General features: G+C 46.6%; 1 pseudogene; it reads right to left on the reverse strand.

The window, feature by feature from the left end:
- Positions 1-14,546: 14,546 nt before the first annotated feature.
- Positions 14,547-14,918, reverse strand: LOC150048968 (large ribosomal subunit protein eL22 pseudogene; annotated as a pseudogene).
- Between the last annotated feature and the right edge of the window lie 5,974 nt (positions 14,919-20,892).

Here is a 20,892-nt window from a genome sequence, read left to right on the forward strand (position 1 = left end):
CAGGGAAGTCTGTGAGACTCTTATTTCCAATTAACCACAAAAAAGCTGGAGGTGGGGATATGGCCCAAGTGGTAGAGTGCCAGCCTTGAACAAAAAAAGGAAAAGGAGATAATCAGACCCTGTTTACATCCCAGTACCACCGCGCGTGCGCGCGCGCACACACACACACACACACACACCTAGACTTCAATCCCTGCCCTCCCTGCAGTCACTGAAGGGTTAAAGATCCCCTCCCCAGTTCTCCTGCCTTTCCATTTCTCAGCTGCTATTTTAAAGTTGATGTTCTCATGTTTTCACTGTCTTCTTCTCTTCTTGGTTAAAGATAGATCCATAATTAACATATTGCCACTGAACAGATTTATATTTACCATCATTATTTATGTCCAGCCACCTTGTGTTTTTATAAACTGAGAAAAGAGTGTTTTTTAACCGACTGATTAAGAACTCCTTTAAGACTTTTCAACCAAAACTCTCCTTTTCTGAAACCTGTTACCCTATTACCTCCAACGACTTGCTTTGTTTTTACTTTACTTTGATCGTGCTGAAAGGACCCTGAGAAAATAGAATCATCATTTAACAAATAATATAGTTTCTCCTCTCACTTAGCCAACAGAGCTCCCAGCTTCTCTGTCTGACCTATTTTGTTGTTTTTCTATCTTTCAACAACCTTCTTCCTGGATTCTAGCCCACCTACATTAGCTCAGCACATTTCCTTTTACAAGTCCTGCAGTTTGTCTCATGAAAGTCCAATCTGTGCCCTGTAAGGCAACTCCTCTGACAATTCCAAAAGTTGGTTTGTGTCTGGCTTTGTTTTCTTTGTTTTTGGGGTGTGTGTGTGTGTGTGTGTGTGTGTGTGTGTGTGTGTGTGTGTGTGTACTAGGGCCTGCATGCTGTTCCTTAGCTTTTGTTTTCACTCAAGGCTAGTGTTCTGCCACCCTATCCAAGCTCTACTTCTGGGGTTCTGCTGATTAGTGGAGATCAAAGTCTCATGGCCCTTTCTGCCCTAGGCTGATTTTAAACCTTGATTCTCAGGTCTCTGCCTCCTGCATGGCCAGGATTACAGGTTGAGCCAGTGCCTGGTTTCTTTTGAATCCTTGGTTCCAGGAGTTCTAGAGTACCAAACTCATCAGATTAAACCAATTGCTCTCCTTACCCCAGACCTGGTCAGAGATCCTTCATGGCCAGATACTGTCAACTTTTACAGGTATATAACACTTTACTTTTCTTTTGCAAAAAGATAAGAAGATAACATGGATGCACAGTTTGGCAAAGAAAGAAAATCTCTTCCCAGAGCTAGATTGACTGAGTAAGGTAAACCACTCATTGGAGCAACAGACTGCTGAATCACTGATTGCTAGAGCAGCATTTGGAGGGTGTGGCCCCCAGTTCAGGGGTCGTTTTTTCCGTGTCCCTGAGGGAGCATCCTCCTTCCCAGCATCCCCCATGCCGCCTCTCCACAAGCACATGTCCAGTGACACACAATCTAGTTTGCAAAGTCGAAACTTGTTAAGTATATACATGAATGAATGAATGAATGAATGAATGAATGATGAACACGAAGTCTACTGTGGGCATAAGCTTAGGACTCTATCTGACAAAAATCCTGTAGTTTCTGGGTTTCTTCTCAACAACTGGGTTGATTGCCCTCTGGTTTGGAGGGCGTACACGTGGGAGCGCACATCTGCTTGGCCATGCGGGATGGAGTCTGGGTCAAGACTAGGGCTCTGTCTGCACCAGCTCTTCCTTCATGGCACAATGAGAAAGGCGCAGCCCCTCCCTAACAAGCCCTGAGAGACACCCACTCATGAGATGGGGGTAGGAACTAGAAAAACAAACCAACATCAAATGCCAGCCATGGCATTAATTTGACCGTAGTCTCCAATTCTGTGTTAACACAAAGGTTGTTTGCAGGCGGTATTTTCTTCTTACTTTGGTACAATTGATATCTGTTAGGACAACTTCCTCCTGGATCTCTTTGAACTTCTTATTCTATATTGTTAAACCTTGGTGATAAAAGAATGCAGTTTGACCAGTAATAAGCTTTTCCAAGGCCTGAGCCATAGCCTGGCTGTGATATCACCACAAGCTCAGCGACCAGCCACCAAGACACAAAGCATCTTAGAGGAAGTTAGGTCGTGGTTACACCAGGTAAGCACAAGGACCTTGCTGGGGTGACCATACGTATCTGTTAATGAGCAGGATGGGACTGTAGAGAGCAGGCCTGTGAGTCATCACCCAAAAATGGTTATCCCCGCTGGAAAACAGATGAGGGGAGACTACAGTGTTTTCTCCACTTTTTATCACTTTTTGTTTATTCTAGATCTTATTCTTTGCATCATTCTTTGGGTGGTGGTGAAGGTGGTGATGGTGTGTGTGTGTGTGTGTGTGTGTGTGTGTGTGTGTGTGTGTGTGTGTGTGTGTGTGTGTGTGTGAATCCCCAGTACTGGAATTAAAACTCAGTGCCTAAGCGCTGTCCCTTAGCTGTTTTGCTCAAGGCTGTCACTCTACTTTGAGCCACAGCTCCACTTCCAGCTTTTTGGTGGTTAATTGGAAGCAAGAGCCTCCTGACTTCCCTGCCCAGGCTGGCTGCGAACCAGAATCTTCAGACCTCAGCCTCCTGAGGAGCTAGGGTTGTAGGTGAGAGGCACAATCACCGACTGCATTATTTTTAAAACATCCATGGAGCCACGGTTAGCAATTTTCTTCATGTCCTTCCCAGGACACTGGACCTTGTCCTGGTTGATCTCGACTGGATCAGTCGTGTGGAATGCCCAAGGCGAGCCATGGAAGCTGGGGGGCTTTGCACCTCTCTCACCTGAGGCACTGACAACAATCCGCAAGCTTGACAACGCCCTCTGTCAGCACAGCTGTGGGTAGACAGACACCCTTGTGCATTACTGGTGAGAACACAAGTATGGTGTAAGCCTGTGATCTGGAAATGCCACAAAGCAAATTGGGATTTGGGAATACCACAAAATATCTGTGAATTGGGGCTTTGGCCCAGTCATCTCTAAGAATTTACCCCCAAAATGCATCCCTAACTTTATGAAACTCTACATGAAGAATTGTTAGTAGGTAAAAGATATAGGAGATCAGGGCCGGGAGTTCGGCCTATTGGTAGAGTGCTTGCCTAGCATGCATGAAGACCCAGGTTCTATCCCTTGGTACCACATACATAGAAAAAGTTGGAAGAGGTGCTGTGGCTCAAGTGGTAGAGCTTTAGCCTTGAGAAAGTCCAAGGACAGTGCTCAGGTCCTGAGCTCAAGCCCCGGAACTGGCACAAAAGAAAAAAGAAAGATATAGAAGATTATCCAATGTCCAAGCAAAGAAATCAGTTGAATCAAAGAACTTAGCTAGGTAAAGCCTGGAATGTGCCTAAAATGGGATTGTAGGCAGCTGTCAAAAGCCTGGGGTCTATGCATGTGTTTCCTTGCTCTGTTAGCTGAGGAAGAGCAGCGGCAACGAGACTCCAGTGCAGTGAGCACTGCCTACTGCAAAACCTTGGTTTCTAAGGTTACTATTATTCTAAGGTTATTATTCAATAAAAGGATCAGGCATCAGAGGAAATTGCTGACTTTGAGAATAGGAAAAGAACATTCAGAGAAGCCAGGAATACTTGTAATGTTGGAAAGCAAGGAATTGCTCAGAAACTAACAATACACACACACACACACACACACACACACACACACACACACACACACACCCCAGCAAGCTATGATGATGATTAAAGCTGAATGCTCAGAGACAGGATATAGTAGTATTGTATTATAATCCAAGTATAAACTAAATACCCAGAACTCTACAACAGTATAGGCAAACCTTGTTCATAGGCCTCTAGGTAGAGTATTCAGAAAAAGAGATGGAGAGGAGAGAAGAAGAGAGGGAGGTCACAACCTGGCAAGGTTAACAATGACCGAGGAGACATGAGTAGAGTTGTATAGGTGATAACAAGAGGAAGAGGCGCTGTCATCACAAACCCATGCCTTTCCTATTAACAACATCAGTGAAGGGAAAGAGCGCTTGGCAGGCAGGGTCTATTAACACACTCAAGGAAAAATGACCTGAGCGTCTTCTGGTAGTGCATATTTGTAACTCCAGCACTTTGAAGGCACAGGCAACAGGATGGAGAGTTGGAGGCGAGCCTCAGTTACACAGCAAAACCCTGTCTCCCACAACCTGAAATGAAAACCCTATATCATTTAAAGAAATTAATTGAGTTAGTAGTTTAAAAGCGTCCCACAAAAAGTAAACAAGAGCAAAGAAAGAAAGAAGGAGATAGAGGGGAAGGGAGGGAGGGAGAGAGGGAGGGAGGGAAAGGAAAGGAGAAAAGAGAAAAAAGGAAAAAGAGAAAGGGAAAAGAGAAAATAAAGAAACGGAAGAAGAGAGGTGAGGGAGAGGAGAAGAGGGGACAGAAGAGGGGAGGGGAAGGGGGGGAGGAAAGTGGAGAGGAGGAGAAAGGAGAGGAGGGGAGGGGAGAAGAAGGGAGAGGAAAGGAAGAGAGGGGAGAGGATGGGAGGAGAGAGAAGAAGAGGGGAGGGAAAGAGAAGGGGAGGAAAGGGGAGAGGAGGAGAAGGAAGGAGAGGAGAATGGGGGAAGGGAGGTCCCAGAACCTCTCAAGATAGCACCACCAGCTAAAGATCAAGCCTTCAGTACATGAGAGAGTAACAGTTTTCTAGGCAAAGGTGTATTTTGGATAAAAAAAAAACCTTGTCACTCCTGTGTGAGTCTCTTTCCCTGGCTCTGTTGTATTTCTTCACTTTGCTGGTGAATGAGAGCATCGCAGTGTCTCTCATCCAGTAAGCAGCTCCCTGGGCTCAGTGCAGGTGAAGACTGCCTCGCTAACAAAGAGGCACACAGGACTTGGCCCTGCTTATCTTTGCAGTTGCTTCTACAATTGCAGGTGCCAACAAGGATGCTCGCTGAACTCCAGGCTGTTTAGAAACATGCCTTTAGAACTGGAGAGGAAAAGAGTAAACAAATGCAGGGTGGTGCTCAGGATACAGCTCAGCTCGCAGTGGAGATGGGAGGGAGGGACCAGGAGACAGGGAGGAGCTGGAGGATGAGGAGCTGGAGGACGCTGTACTCACTGCCTGACTTATGTAGCTGTTAACCCCTTGGTATATCACCCTTATAATAAGAATAAAGTAATTTTTCCTTAAAAAATAGAAGAAATGTGGGCCGGGAGTTTGGCCTAGTGGTAGAGTGCTTGCCTAGCATGCACAAAGACCCAGGTTCGATTCCTTGGTACCACATACATAGAAAAAGCCAGAAGTGGTGCTGAGGCTCAAATGGTAGAGCTCTGGTCTTGAGAAAAATCCAGGCTCTGGCCCTGAGCTTAAGCCCAGGACTGGTAAATAAATAAATAAACAATAGAAGAAATGTGACTGTTAGAACCAGGCCTGGGCCTTATGTTCTTAAAGACAGAAGGGACAGATAACGTTAATCCAGTTTGAATTTTATCCCATGCTGTGTAGCAAATACTCATGAAAGTAGTAGCTGAGAACAGTGTGACTGTATGATTTCACAGTTTCTGTCGTCGAGAGTGTGGGTGTGGCTTCGATGAACTCTCTGCAGCCAGGTGCTGGCCAGGTGCTGGCCAGGGCTGTCCTCTCATCTGAAGAAGGAAAGAGGGATGGCCTTCCATGCTGGCATGTTGTTGAAAGAAAGCAAGTCCTTGCAGGTCGCTGGAGTGGGGGCTTCCACTACCCGTCGGTTATGGGTGAGAAGCTGCTTTAAGATCCTTTCCCCCGGCCCCTCCATGTGGCTCTTCCTCCGAGATGGCAGAGAATTGCTTAACAGCAAAACTAAGATAAAAGTTACAAGTGTCTCGTGGCCACATCCCTTCTGTTTTACCTATTGTCTCATAAGCAGAAGCGAGTTAGCAGTTCCAGCCTACTCTGGAGAGAGAAGAGTCAGGAAAGGTTGCTGACTGTTAGGCAGGGGGATCATTTTGAACATCCTGGAACTTTTGTCACCCTCCAAAATCATATTTATCATATATATATATATATATATCTCAAGTTCTTAAAGCTTGTCAAGGAAGACTCTAGCCAGGGTCAGAACATAAACAGAAGCAGCTAAGGTGCATAACCAAAGTCTTGCTCTGGTGACACAGGCACAGAAGGCTAGACCTAGCCTTGGAATAAATGTCTCTGTCAGCCACAGTGGGGCAGGAAAACTTTGGCAAGGCATTTAGAGTTTTGCCTCAAGGGTGACTTCCTTTGTACCTCCAGCTTCTGCAAACTGGACAGACTGGTGGAATGGTATTCTTTCGTCTTGGGTTAGTACAAAGATCATCAGATTCAACAAAGGGTTCATTCTCTGGTGCACATTTATGACATGCTAGAAGGGTGGTGGCTCATATGAGTCTGTATCCATTCTCCAGGAGAGGGACTATTTAGGGGCTGGGTTCTTTAGTTATAATCTGCAAACCCAACCTCCAGCCACCAGCTTTAATCCAAACCAGGGCTTTGAGACTAAGCGTCTAAGGCATCTGACTTGGTCTCTTCATAGTTTCACTATTAAAAGTAATTCTTTTTTTGGCTCAGCTGGGAATGGAAATAAAAAAGTATTTGTAATAAATTCCATATTAAACAATTGGAAAGGTTATTTAAGTTATACTCATCAATTCCAGAACAATAGAGGAAAGAAAACCCACCCTAAGAAAGCTTAAATGAATTAAATGTGGCATATGCCCTCTTGGATTTACTTCCAAGGACTATGTTACCTTATAAAATCTGACTAAGAATTCTGAATGCATGTTCGCATTCATTTAGCAAATAGTCACTATCTACCAGGCTTTGTCTAGGCACCGCGGGCACAGTGATAGGAGAAGGAAAAAGATAAGCCAATAAAATGATAGAATCCCAGAATCCCCAAAATACCACCTTGGTGTTGAGCTGGATGACAAAGCTCTATTGGGGAATTTCCAGTGGACTTAACTAATACACATTAATGTCTCCTCTCGAACACTTTGTAGATTGGCAGCAATGACCTTTTTCACAATGCAAGAGAGCTGGAGCTATTGCCTGCAATAGGAAGGAGCTGTGCAAATGCTTTTATTTTCCGTTAGATTTTCCCATGTATGGTTTGCCTTCCACCCACCCGCAGCTGGCTTTCCAGAGAGAGACAAGGAAATCTGGAAACATCAGAGACAATGTCTCTTCTACAGCTGGCCCACTGGACTCTGATTATTTTAAGCTCTCTGGCTCTACACCACAGCAAACAAATCTCTGCTTGCCCCGATCTTCTGTTGAGTTGCTGTGTTGCTACTGAAACTTCAGAACAATGAAAAACCTCTCATCCATGAGACACCCTGGCAGAAACCATGGATTGGCAGAGCCAACTTCTGTTCCCAGCCCATTACTAGCTGCTTGCCAGTCTCTACTTTGCTGGCCATGAGCAGGGCAGGTGGTATGGGCAAATGCGTGATTCGGTCATAGTTCAGTTCTTCAACAGCTTCTGTTTGAATTTGGTTTTGTGAGTAATGTCTGATGGGAAATGAGTGAGTACCAGAAACACAGAGCCTCCGGTCACCTGCCTCCCTAACCTCCCACCACCCGCTCTCAGCCCCCCACATCAATGCCATTCCTATTCCTCTGCACAGGTGTCTGAGCAGGTGACCCTGAACACGAGGCAGGGGGCAGACCTGGCACCTATGTCTACATTTTCTTCATGGGTATCCTCAGCTCCCCAGGACCTGTGCACCCCATCACAGAGAAAATAAAACCTCAGTGTCAGTGCAAAAAAGGAAGGAAATTTTACCCTTGTTTTTTTTGAGCAAAATGCCCTGATTTTCTGTTTGGCATCAGGTGCTATTATGTAGCCAGCCATGGGTGTAGGAGCCAACAATTCTATGTCCTATGCACACCTATTGAATGTCCATATATACAAATATATCCAGTTCTAGTCTCCCAAACGTATTTGTGTATGTATCCATATACATATATAATTCATATCTAATTACCCCTAGAGCAAAAGCATGTGTCCTTTCTTTCTGAGCCTTGACATAACTTTTTTTCCAGGTCTATCTATTTCCCTGAAATGACATAATGCCATTTTTCCTGGTGGATGAGTAAATTTCCATTATATATCTCACACTATATATATATATATGCATATCTGTGTTACATTTTCTTGACACATTTATGCAGTGAAAGGCAGCTGGGCTGTTTCCATGACTTGGCTATGGTGACTAATGCAGCAGTGAGTATGGATGAGCAGGGGTCTTTACCGTGTCCTGACGAGGGGGAGATGAGCTATAGCAGAGGGGTGGCAGGCAAATGGAGAGAGTAAGGTTGGGTGGATACAGTCATGATATCCCATGTACATATGTGAAAACAGTACTAGAAAAATGGAGGGGATGGGTGGAGTTGGGAGAGAGGAGGGAGAACTAAGATGCTCACAAACTGACATGTTGCATTGAAACCCCCTTATGTAACTATGTAAGGATAACACAAGTAATAACTTAGAGGTGTTCATATACCACCACAGAGCTGATCTGGAAAACACTGGCTTGCTGGAATCCATCTCCTGGAGAGTTAGAAACATGTGTCTTATTCATTGCTCGTTTGTAACAAAGGAAGAGCAGGTGCTCGGAACACTGATGGGCCCAGTTAACTAAATCACAGTCCTGCACTGACAGGACTATTCAGCACGGCGTCCTTCCTGGTGCCTGGCCAGCTGGATCCCATGGTGAGAAGAAGTTGTTTGTCCCCATAGGATGACAAGCCATCAATTTCCTTGGGCCACTAGGGAATCCGGGATAATCTCTTTATTATAGAGTCCCTTTCCTTATCAGATCTGCAAAGTCCTTTGTGCCACCTCAGGTCTTCTAGTCCATACATTCCTGTAGACTGGAGCGTGGACGTCTCTGGGGACCATTCTCCTGCCTGCCCTGCACCAGGGTTAAGCCGCTTTCAAGCTGCACACCAGGGCATCACTGCAAATGGAAGGATGGACACGACATCCCTGACTATGCTGGGCTGTAGAGACGGGTACGTGGCCATCGGCTCCTCTGCTCTGCGTGAACTTCTCCGGGCCAGCCCCCCCCCCCCCCGCAACAATTATAAGGAGATTGGCACTGCGGGGAAAGAAAGCGGTCATTAGAGAGCCCTCGAGGCCATCTCACAGTATCTTTCTGGGTGGCATCTGAGCCTCCTGGACGGTTGTCACCCAGCAGAGAGCATGCAGTTCCCACAGCGCCAGCTGCAGCTGCTGAGCTTCACTGACACCACTTGACTTCTGGCCACAGAAGGAAAATAGCCTGCACCAGCTCCAAAACATAAGAAGCAAAACAGCCACAAGAAAAGTATCTGTTGAAGCAAGGGTCGCCTTTATCAGTTAGCTTTATCATGTCCAATAACAACTTTGAAAGGACCTGGACAGACGACAAATGCCAATTAAAGACTGGCCTATTATTCTGGACCCCTCACAGATAAGGGTCACACCTCGGGCACCGCAGTGGAGGTTGGGTGAGCAAGGATGTAATCAAGGGGAAAAAAGCTAATGTAGGAGCCGGGAGTGTGGCCTAGTGGTTAAAGTGCTTGCCTAGCATGCACAAAGACCTGAGTTCGACCTCGGTACCACATGGTGCTGAGGCTCAAGTGGTAGAGCTCTAGCCTTGAGAAAGTCCAAGGACAGTGCTCAGGCCCTGAGCTCAAGCCCAGGACTGGCAAAAAAAAAGGCTAATGTAGACTGACTAATCTCCCACCCTCTGCAATACTTAACCATAGAGTGGTGTGTGTGTGTGTGTGTGTGTGTGTGTGTGTGTGTGTGTGTGTGTGTGAATTAGGGCTCGAACTCCTGGGTACTATCTCCGCGCTGTTTAGCTCAAGTATGGCACTCTATCGTTTCAACCACAGCTCTACTTTTGGCCCTTTGCTAGTTATTTAGAGGTAAGAGTCCCTCAGCTTTGTCTGCCAGGGCTGGCATTGAACCAGGATCCTCAGATCTCAGCCTCCTGGGTTGCTAGGATTACAGGTATGAGACATTGGTGCCCAGCTAAAAATTTATTCTTGGCATTGCAACCAGCCTCTGAATTAACCTTTCCCCCACTTTCCCTCTCAAGCAACGTGGCTGTGTTCCTTGAGGTTTTTTAACCTTCTTTCCAGCAGCGTGATCATTGATGCCTTAGCGCTGTCTGCTGAAGAATTATTTATGGCAAATATTTGTCTGTACTCAGGTTTATATCTTTGCACAGATTTAAAATAAATCACCAAGATCTATGAGAGTAATAATGATAGCCCACAAATTTCCACTCCGTGCCTTTCCCCTCAGCTCTGAAGGCTCACTGCTTAACCCTTTGTAGGCTTTTCCCAGTGTCTAAATGCTGCGCACACTCCTCTCTGAGGTCCCCCTCGGCAGTGGCTTTCTGTCCTGTCCTGTCTCGTGACTGAATCCCCACTTTTCCTCCATTTGATAGAGTCGTCTCATCCCTCAGTCACCGTCACAAGCAGGAGTCCCTGCCAGCTCTCCCACCTCAGCATCTGCTGCCCAAAGGACAAAGCAGCATAGGCGTCTGAGAGAGCAAGCAGTAAGACGAGCCTGGGCGGGGTGGCCCATGCCATCCTCCCGAGCACTGTGGCTTATGCTTTAAATCCTAGCTATTGCAGAGGTTAAGATCTGAGGATTCTTGTTTAAAACCAGCCTTAGGCAGAGAAATCCATAAGACTCTGGGTCTCCATGTGACCAGCAAAAAGGCACACGTGTAGTTGTGGTTTAAGCCCTACTCAGAAAAAGTTAAACAAGCACATGACGCCGCAGTACCAGCATAGACAATCCAAAGAAACACCGTACCATATTTGTACATATTCAGTATCCCAATCATTAATGGAGTCAGCGTAATACAAGTAAAAGACAGCAACAATCTACTACAACAATATGACACCTGGGACACATGAGATGTTTTTCAGGCAAATGTGAAATTCTTTCACCTTGGCCATACAGGGAGAAAAAGCTAGAAATCGCCGTTGTCCTGACGCAATAAGAATTAAGGTTAAAGTGGAAGGGGTGGACATCAGTCCAGACAAGTAGAGCTGATGTCCTGCCATTTGATCCCATGACTGGAACGACTGTCTTGGGGAAATACACTTTCTGACCTGGGAGAAAGACCACATGATCTATGGAGCGAGGAGAGCAAGGGAAAAGCTGGTCCCTGCTCTTTCAAAGCTCACAATGAAACACCTGCTCAGAGAAGGAGGGAAGGGGGAACTCTCAACTCAAACAGAAAGAGATGACTGCTTAGTGGTGAGTTAACAAAATATGTGCAAAATGTCCATTTATCTAAATCAATGGAATAAACTTCCAGTGTCATAAATAAAACTACACTAAGATCCATTCTTTGAAAGCATGACAAAAATCTCTCTTCTGTAATCTCCTCCTCCTCCTCCTCCTCCTCCTCCTCCTCCTCCTCCTCCTCCTCTTCTTCCTTCTGCCTCTACATTGCAGTTATCAGCACTGACACAGTTTTGTGGAGGAGAATGTGACATCACCTCACAAAATTGTTTACCATTTCATCTGTGGATATGGAGTCAAGGTTATTCTTGCTAGTCATATGGTACAGTTCAAATACCATTCGATGGCAAATGAGTGACCTATTGTGCTTCTGGATAGCAGAACGGTGAATGGTTGCCCAAGATGTCTCCATATAAAGTTTTAGGCAAAATCTTCCAGAAAGAATTATTTTTTAAAAATTTTTAAGGCAAATTGCTAGGCACAGTGGCTAGTACTGTAATATTTACCCCTCAGGAGGCTGAGATTGAGGGTCACAGTTCAAAGTTAGCCTGGCAGGAATGACCATGGACTTTTATCTTTAATTAACCACCAGAAGTGGAGCTATCGCTCAAGTGGTAGAATGCTAGCCTTGAGCAAAAAACCTCAGGACAGTGCTCAGGCCCAATGAGTGGCACCAAATAATAAAAGAAGATAAAAGGAGGAGGAGGAAGAGGAGAAAGGGGAGGAGAAGGAGGAGGAGGAGCAGGAGGAGGAGGAGGAGGAGGAGGAGCAGGAGGAGGAGGAGGAGGAGGAGGAACAGCACCTCTTCCTCTGTACATAAAGAATCACAGGAATGTAAGTCAGCAAACAGTGGCACTGGCCACTCCAGACAACGAGGGGTGAAGGGTAGAGAGAGAAGGAGGCCTGGGTTTACCTCTATTTTATCCCCCAGGGCTAGGGTTTGAACTCAGGGCTTCACACTCACTTGACTTGCTGATTTGGTTGGTGCTCTACCCCTTAAGCTATGCCTCCAACTTTGTTTTTTGCTGATTATTTTGGAGACAGAGTCTTACAGACTTTTTTCACTGGCTGGCTTCAGATCCTCAGGAGGTCAGCTTCCTGAGTAGCCAGGACTACAGGTGTGAGGCACTCGCACCCAGCTACCTCTGACTTTGGACACCAAATTCATATTTCATATTCAAAATTGAATAGGAATGAGAAAAATAAAATTGGTAATGAAACACAAGCAAAAGGTAACTTAACTGTGATTGTTATTTCAAATGAATAATATAGCCACTCTGAAGGATGAGGTGGAAGAATCAATCCCTCCCCCCAAAAAATGAAACAATTGAACACAGTATTTTGATTTACCACCTGAGGCTGGGGGCAGAAAGAACAGTAAAGGAAGATTGAAGACAACAGAGAAGGGTGGTTTTACCCAATGATATGGGTTAGCACTTCTGAGACTACCTTTCATATTCAGCATTATGGAAATAACTAAATATATTGTGAATTAAGGTGGCTAGACTTGTCATTACCTGAAATAGAAAGGAAAAGTTAGAGTAGAGTAAATGCTGGAGTAATATATTGGAGATATTGGGTAATAAGAATTTTTAATGGATAATTAATAGATTAGATAGATAATTAGATAGATAGATTTCTTAGATTTCTTTTTCTCTATTTGCTAAGTGGGCCTAGAATATAGACCCTACATCTTGATTTTTCAACCATTATTCCTCACTAGAAAGAAACAAGCCTCTTAAAGAAATGCCTGGTCTTTGGCCAGGAGTTTGGCCTAGTGGTTAAAGTGCTTGCCTAGCATGCATGAAGACCCGGGTTTGATTCCTCGGTACCACATACATAGAAAAAAGCCAGAAGTGGTGCTGAGGCTCAAGTGGTAGAGCTCTAGCCTTGAGAAAGTCCAAGGACAGTGCTCAGGCCCTGAGCTCAAGCCCAGGACTGGCAAAAAAAGAAAAAAGAAAAAAGACAAGAAATACCTGGCCTTGGAACTTGATCTAGACAGCTGCTTGACAATCCCAGAACACCTTGTTGGCTTGAGCAAAAACAACAGGCCTAGGGACAGGCCTAGGGCCATCTTGAAGTGTTTCTACTAACCAAATCTGGGACCATTTGAGCATCCAAACAAATGATAAAAATAATGTCATAAACAAAAAAGTGGAAAATAAAAAAATCTGCTAGCAATCGAATGTCACCTAATACACATCAAAGGCACTGTGAGGTTCTCATCTCCTATGATAAATACTGGTTCCAAACAAGACCAGCAACGTCAGGAGGCATCCCTCCCTGCCTTGTCAGGGTGCAGGCCAGTGCCCTGTCCAGTGAGCCTGTCGACGGATTGGGATCGGCTGCCAGACCACGACGAAGGCTCTGGGCCTTTGGGAAACCCAGATGAAGCAGAGGCCATGGCTGATGAGACAGGAAGGGGTGGCAGTGCTCTGAGCTACTCCATCTTCCTTAGCTCCTCACTGCCCCGTGCCTGTCAGGGAGCTACAGAGATGTGGTCACCAGTGATGGCTTGGCCAATTACAAAAAAAAAAAAAAAAGGAAGAAAGAAGGAAGGAGGGAGGGAGGGAGGGAGGAAGGAAGGAAGGAAGGAAGGAAGGAAGGAAGGAAGGAAGGAAGGAAGGAAGGAAGGAAGGAGGGAGGGAAGGAAGGAAGGAAAGAAGGAAGGAAGGAAAGAAGGAAGGAAGGAAGGAAGGAAATGCGACATCCTGCCATGAGTCACTGAGTCTGGTTCAGCAGCCCTCACCTCCCCCTTGGAAACTGTCAGGAGATTCACATGCTCCAAAATCTTGTCCACCCAAAGGAATGCAGCTCTAGTTCTCTGCTTACAGGCTTTGGCCTCCAGGGTAGGGTGTCTCTCATGACTTTCTGTGTTTTACACTCAGATGTTCCTTGCCGGTGCTCTGTGCCAGTACTGGGTGCTTAGCTGCCTGCCTCTGGATGCTCTACAGAATGATACTCAGCAAATAATGACGCTCTACCAGGCCTACCTACTGCAACCATTTTTTGTCAGTCATGGGGCTTGAACTCAGAGCCTGAGCTCTATCCCTGACAGCTCTTTTGCTCAATGCTGGCGCTCTACCACTTTGAGCCACAGTGCCACTTCTGGTTTTCAAGTGGTTAATTGGAGATAAGAGTCTCAGGGGGAACTTTTCTGCCCTAGTTGGCTTCAAATCGTGATCCTCAGATCTCAGCCTCATGAGGAGCTAGTATTGCAATTACAAGCGAGGACATTCTTTGTAATTTGGGGGGGATTCCCAAGTTTTATTCAAGAACTCATACAAAATATTCCAGATAAATGAAGTTTAATCCTCGTCTCCCTCCTCTTCTTCATCCTGGTTAATCTGGAAGAACCGTAATTTATAACTCTCTTTGCTGTTAGCAACTACACGTAACCAATCACGTACATTATTCTTCTTCAAATATTTTTTGGTGAGATATTTCAAATACCTTTGGGAGAAAGGCACCTCAGAGGTGACAGTGATCTTGGTGACCACCCCTCCACTGAGATTTCCAGCTTTCCCGTTCACCTTGATTCTCTCTTAGAGAAACTGTTCAAATTTGGCAACATCCATGATTCCATCTTCTACAGCGTGGGTGCAGTGCAGGGTGAACTTCAGAATCTGCTTCTTTTTTTTTTTGCCCCTCTTCACCACAAACTTTTTCACAGGTGCCATGGTGGCAGTGGAGGCAGAAAGCTGTAATTTTTTTAGACATTTACATTTTTAATTTAATTGAATAGTTAAATACATAAGCACTAAAGGCCAAAAGATAAAAGCAAAACTGAATAAATGGGGCTATGTGAAGCCAAGAAACTTCTTCCCAGGCAAGGAAACATGGAGCAGAGGAGAGACACCATAGAGTGGGAATCTTTTGCAGACTCTTTATTCTTTTAATTTTATTAATTTGCCCAACAGTTTTCTTTCTCTCTCTCTGTCTTTCAAATGAGTATTTGGATTTTTTGGCAGAATGCGTAACCACATTTGGGAAAACAGAAACTATCACCCATGGCCCAAGCCACGAAACACATCCATGGTGTTCATTAAAACTGCTTTGCTCAATTTGCCTTTTGATTTTTGTGCTTTTTAAATATTCACAGTTTTCCTTTTTTATTTACTCAAATAATATGGTTAGGCTTAAAAAAAATGACTCCTCTTCTAGAGTAGTCAATTTTAATTTCTTGTGAGTGATCTTTATTTAACTCTCTCATTCCTTTTGAAGCTAAAGGATGAGACTTCCCCGCACAGAGGAAGGAAGGAAGAGGGAAAGGAGGAAGGAAGGGAGGGAGGGAAGGAGGGAGGGAGGGAGGGAGGGAGGGAGGGAGGGAGGGAGGGAGGGAGGGAGGGAAGGAGGACATCTAAACCATAGCAAACTGCCAAGGAAAACCACGTGGTCCCCCCTTGCCTACCGTAGGTAGAATGTCAGCCCTACTTTTCTGTGGAAGTCCAGGTCTGGTCTTCCTGCCCCGTGATCCCTCCTCTTGCTTGCTGGTCTCTGCACACAGGCAGACCAAATACTGTGCCTCGTGCACAGCTCACCCCTCAGTGGGCCCTGTGTCCCTTGGCAAGGTCTCCCTCCAGTTATCAGTTATCAGCCAGTTGTCAGAATGGGCATCCTAAGTCATCGGGTGAGTGTGAATTGTGTGTCCATGGCCACCTCGGTGGACTCACTTCTATTCCTTCCGCTGTCCTGGCTGATGCTACCCTGCGAGGGCTCCATGCTGACAGACCAGGTTCACCTCCTCCCCACGTAGTGGAGGTGGAGAGACGAGCCCACTCCCGACACAGACGTCCAAGTCTACCTGAACAAGCCCTGGGCCTTCTAGGAAGACAGAACTAGTGGAGTGCCCATGCTATGTGGGTGGCTGAAGACAGCGTCATACCAAGGATGCAGCCCTGGCCTAGATCACAGATCAATGAGCATCCACGAGCAGGAAGAGAACAGCAGGCTGGGTGGGATCTAAGCTACTGGCTGCTTCTCCCCACGCTCCCATAGCCATTTCATCCACTTGTCCGTCGTGCCAGCTGTGCCTGAGTGCGCAGCCTTGAGGGCTGGTGAAGAAGCGGGATGACCCCTATGTGCACGTAGGGGCTGGAAGCACAGGAGATGGCGGCCTACAGGGTGCAGAGCTGGGAGCGCCTGCCTTGAACTGTACCCGACCCCGTGGCTCTGGAGTGCAGTACAAACCCAGCTCTCTGCTGGCCTCTGTGTGCTAATGAGTCCCCTAGCCTCTGCCCATCCGCTGGGGAGCTCAGGAGGCAGGGCGGCCATCAGAAAGTCCTGGGCCAAGCAGAAACACGCAGGCCCCGGCAGCCCCTCTTGCTTAGGCTCTGGCAGGGGAGGGGGGAGTGTCCCCGGCAAACAGAGCCACCAGGGCTCCAGCCAAGGCAGATCCTGAAGACACCGCCTGCTGACCACACCTCCATGCCAAGCCAAAGCCATGGCTGACTCACAGAAGGTTAACAGTGTGGGTCACAGCGCTTACTGGACCATCAGACACCGGTAAAAAGACATCTGCGATGACAAGAGCAAACAATACGATGGCTGGCACACAAAACATAGATGAGAGTCACAAGTCATTGAGATTTGGTGGGAGGAAAATCTCTGTAGGCGCCTCTGCAAAGATGGAAGTGATATGAGCCTCAAAATAACCACTTTGCTCTGGAGCTACGATTTCCATTTCCTTCACTCACTGGAGGGCACGTCTGTCTGATGTAGTGAGCAGGGCCTGTAGCCACCTAGACGCTCTGGGAAGAGACAGTTCTGTATCACTACCCCCTTTTTCAATCAAGAACACCAGGGAGAAAGAAAGACCACGTGATTTGTCAAAGAACGTATGGTCAGTAAGTGCCTGTGTTTCTTCCATGGCAACAGGAGTGTAAGACTGGCTTGTCTCTGGTGCATGAATGGAAAATGAAAGCTGTGTTTCCTTTTTGCTCCTGTGACGGGGAATCTCAATGCCAAACTCCGCACCCAGTGACAGTAACTCATTTATCTTAGATGCTTGCCCTCCTGTTGAATACGGTTTCTATTTCTTTCTAAGCATTTTGCTTTGCTCTGTGAGTTTTAACTCTAAAGATAGAGTAGTCTAATGAGAGTAGAAGTGTAATTCCCAGCTTTTAAAAACCCTGTCTTAGCCGGGCTTGGTGGCTGTCTCCTGTCATCCTAGCTACTCAGGAGGCTGAGACCTGAGAATTGCAGTTCAGAGCCAGCGCCAGGCAGGAAAGTCTGTGAAACCATTATTTACAGCTAACCACGAAAGCACGCATAGTGGAGCTGTGGCTCAGGTGGTAGAGAGTTAGTCTTGAGCAAAATACCTCAGGGTCAGCACCCAGACACTGAGTTCAAGTCCCAGTACCAGCACACATGCGCGCGTGCGCGCGTGCGCGCGCACACACACACACACACACACACACACACACACTAATATGAAGCTTAATGAGTTAGCATTTACACTGAACTTTGCCATTAGCACATAGCATTTTTTTAATGCGAAGTCATAACACCCTCTTCCTTTCTGAACTAGGAGAACTCTGATTTGCTCATTAATTCCCAGTTGAGGAAAATAAGGACTATCGCTGTCATATTTACTTAAGGCAAATTAAGTTTTCTTGGGAACCTTCCAGCTGGCTATTTAAAAAGCATGTTTACGGGGGCCGGGAGTTTGGCCTAGTGGTAGAGTGCTTGCCTAGCATGCATGAAGATCCGGGTTCGATTCCTTTGTACCACATACATAGAAAAAAGCCAGAAGTGGTGCTGAGGCTCAAGTGGTAGAGATCTAGCTTTGAGAAAGCCCAAGCACAGTGGTCAGGTACGGAGCTCAAGGTACTGGGGGGTGGGGGAAGCATGGTCGTGGGGAAAAGGAATCCCGGGCTGGATGTGTGTATTTCCTTACCCACAGAACTCACCTGTGCACAGAACGTTCCCTCCCAGCATCCTCTCCCTGGCCTTGGGCACCGCGTCCCTAATGATCTAATGACCAGGCTGAAGTGTCAGAGGGAGGCCTGGGATGAACTAATGAAGCCACAGACCTGCTTCCAAGAAACAAATGTGAGGCCAGCATTTCACACTCAGCCTCAGAGCTCGTGAAACGAAAGAAGTCCATCCCAGAGACCTTGCCAGGCCCCTGCCTCTGTGTCTCCCCAGCTCTCAGGCTCAGCAATCCCAAGAAACGGAGCTGCTCTGAGCTGCCATCTTCCCTGACGCGCTCCCAAGCTCCTTCAAGTTAGGCTCTGGGGAAGGAGAAGGTATAAGCAGGCCATGGCCAAGTGCTGAGCCAATGTGCTTTACTCCCCAAGACAGCAAATGTTTCTGCGTATTGGAACTGTTAACCCTTAGGGTTAAGGGAATGGCACAAGTGATAAAGTAGCTGCCTAGCAAGCCCAAGGCGCTGAGTTCAAATCCTAATACTGTTCCTGCAAAAAAGTACTCTTTTTTCCTGATAGAAGCATTCATTTTTCCCACTTGACATTATACTTTATTGTCTAGTGACCACTCAGCTTTTACTCTAGAATCCTGAGCAAACTCACCCAATCAGAAGGACTTGCACTGGACGCAGGACTTCGCCCCTGCCTTACGCATCCTCCATGTCGAGTACAGTGAGTGGTTCTTTGCCGATCACACAGCGGCTCCGTGACTCACAAGGGTGATCTGTCTCATCCAGCACTCCTGCACCAAAACAGACTCACAGAGGTCTGAGAGCATCAGAGCTTTCCCCTCACTGGCAAGACTCCTGAGCTATGTTCTTTTAAACTCCTTTCCATGCAGGACGGCCAACTGTCTGATTTCCTCTACCTCCAGGTTCCTTGACCCACCCTGCATGATTCAGAGACCTCTCACTTGCATCTCATGTGGCTCCTCTGATAGTCATGTGACCGTGTGGCTGTGCCCACCGCGTGCTACGGGGAGTGTGGCTCTCCTGGGTGGGCTGGGGTGGTCCTGTCCACATGACCTTGAACCTTTAGAGGTTGTCACAGAGCAGAACTACTGGATTGCATGCATCAGAAACCCGACTCACTCTCGTCCTGTCTCTCCCCATCGTCTTTGGATCTGTTCATTTTTAAGGATGAACCAGAGACCTTAACTACAACGATTTTACAAGCAAAAGTGGTATGTGTTAAGAGAATCCTCCGACGTTTCAAGCACCCATGTACAAGGACCCCTCACAAGTTCAGAAGCAAAGTGGTCTCCGCAGCACGGCACACTCACCGTGCAATCTGCATGCTTGGTCTCTTGCTCTTTTCCGTAGTCCACATGGCAGGCCCAGTGGTGTCAGCTGCAAGAGACCCCAAAATGCACAAAGCACAGAGCTCACCTGAGCCAAGACTCGCTGAGGACCCAGCTCAGAGCAGCCAGCCGGTAGTCTCACGTGGTCTGGGACATGTGACCATGACACACTGTCATATCAGCCTCATGAGACACAAGGAATGGAAGAGAGGACAGAGGAGCCAAGATCCCCAACGCCAGGTGAAGCGGGTGTGAGGGGGAGCAGTCCTCTCTCCACCTTAGGCTCTGTTCTAAGCCCTCTGGCGTGCCCCACCTGCCCCCAGTCCTGCATCCATAAAGGTGCCTAGAGGTTTCAAGAGAGGCTTCGTTCTTCACATTTTTTTCTACCTAGGACATCACTATACAGGCATCCACTGGACCATAGAGATTTAACTACTTCTTTCAAGCCATGTCCTTATTTGCGAGGGCCCAAGAGAAGGGCCTCTGCCACCTGGGCCTGTTGCCTGTAAGTTTGTTACAAAAGCAAAAAAAAAAAAAAAAGAATTCACAGTCACTGAGGCAAAAGCTTGAAAGGAGAGGTCACCAATTCCTGCCTTCTGAGCGTGCTGGGAGCTCTGCTCTGCCCAGGACCCTTGGGCCCACCGCCTGGCTGGACGGCGTGCCCACTGTCCCAGGCCCAATGCCACCCCCCCCCGAGAGACACACGCCTGGCAGTGTGCAGTCTATGCTACACTCCGGAAATGGAAACAAACTGGATGCCAAGCCAACTTCTGCTCTAGAAAATGAAGCCACTTCCAGCCGAAGGCTGTGTACAGTTTTTCCATTTGATTTCCTGGAAAACTCAGAGCAAAATCAAAGTCTCACACATGGCTCTTTCCAGATCTTGCTGAAACAACCTTCCGGGGTGGTGACTCTTCATCTGGCATCTTGGCTTTCCCAAACCTTCTTCGTATCTGTGGTTCATCTGTCTGACCATGTGTCCCTCCATATTCAAATGTTTCTCAATGTATCAATGTTTGAGGGCAGATCAGAGACATTTTTGGTTTTAGTTCTCTACGAAAATTTTCATTTCAGAATACAAACGTAAGAGGTCCCTGGTTTTCAAAGATGTTTCATGATTTTGTAATCAGTTGTTCTCCTCTTCTGTTTTTCTTTATTATCTTCAAGTGGTTGTCCAAAGAATTTTCCATTTAGCATGTCACTGATGTACACAATGTATCATGATCAGAGGCATTCCTTCATCATCCCTCTATCCATCCTGTCTCTTCTCTTTTGCTCAAAATCTATTTTAAAATAGACCAGTTTAAGTAAGATACCCTAGGCTGCATTTACATACACGATATCCTTTATCTTTGTGTCATTTGATGTCATTAACAGAGTGCCTATCCCCCCAGCAAGCTGGTATAGGATAAACGAAGAGAAAAT

Source organism: Megascapheus bottae, chromosome 21, assembly GCF_031878675.1.
Source record: "Megascapheus bottae isolate mThoBot1 chromosome 21, mThoBot2.hap1, whole genome shotgun sequence".
In the NCBI taxonomy this organism is placed as follows: Eukaryota; Metazoa; Chordata; class Mammalia; order Rodentia; family Geomyidae; genus Megascapheus; species Megascapheus bottae.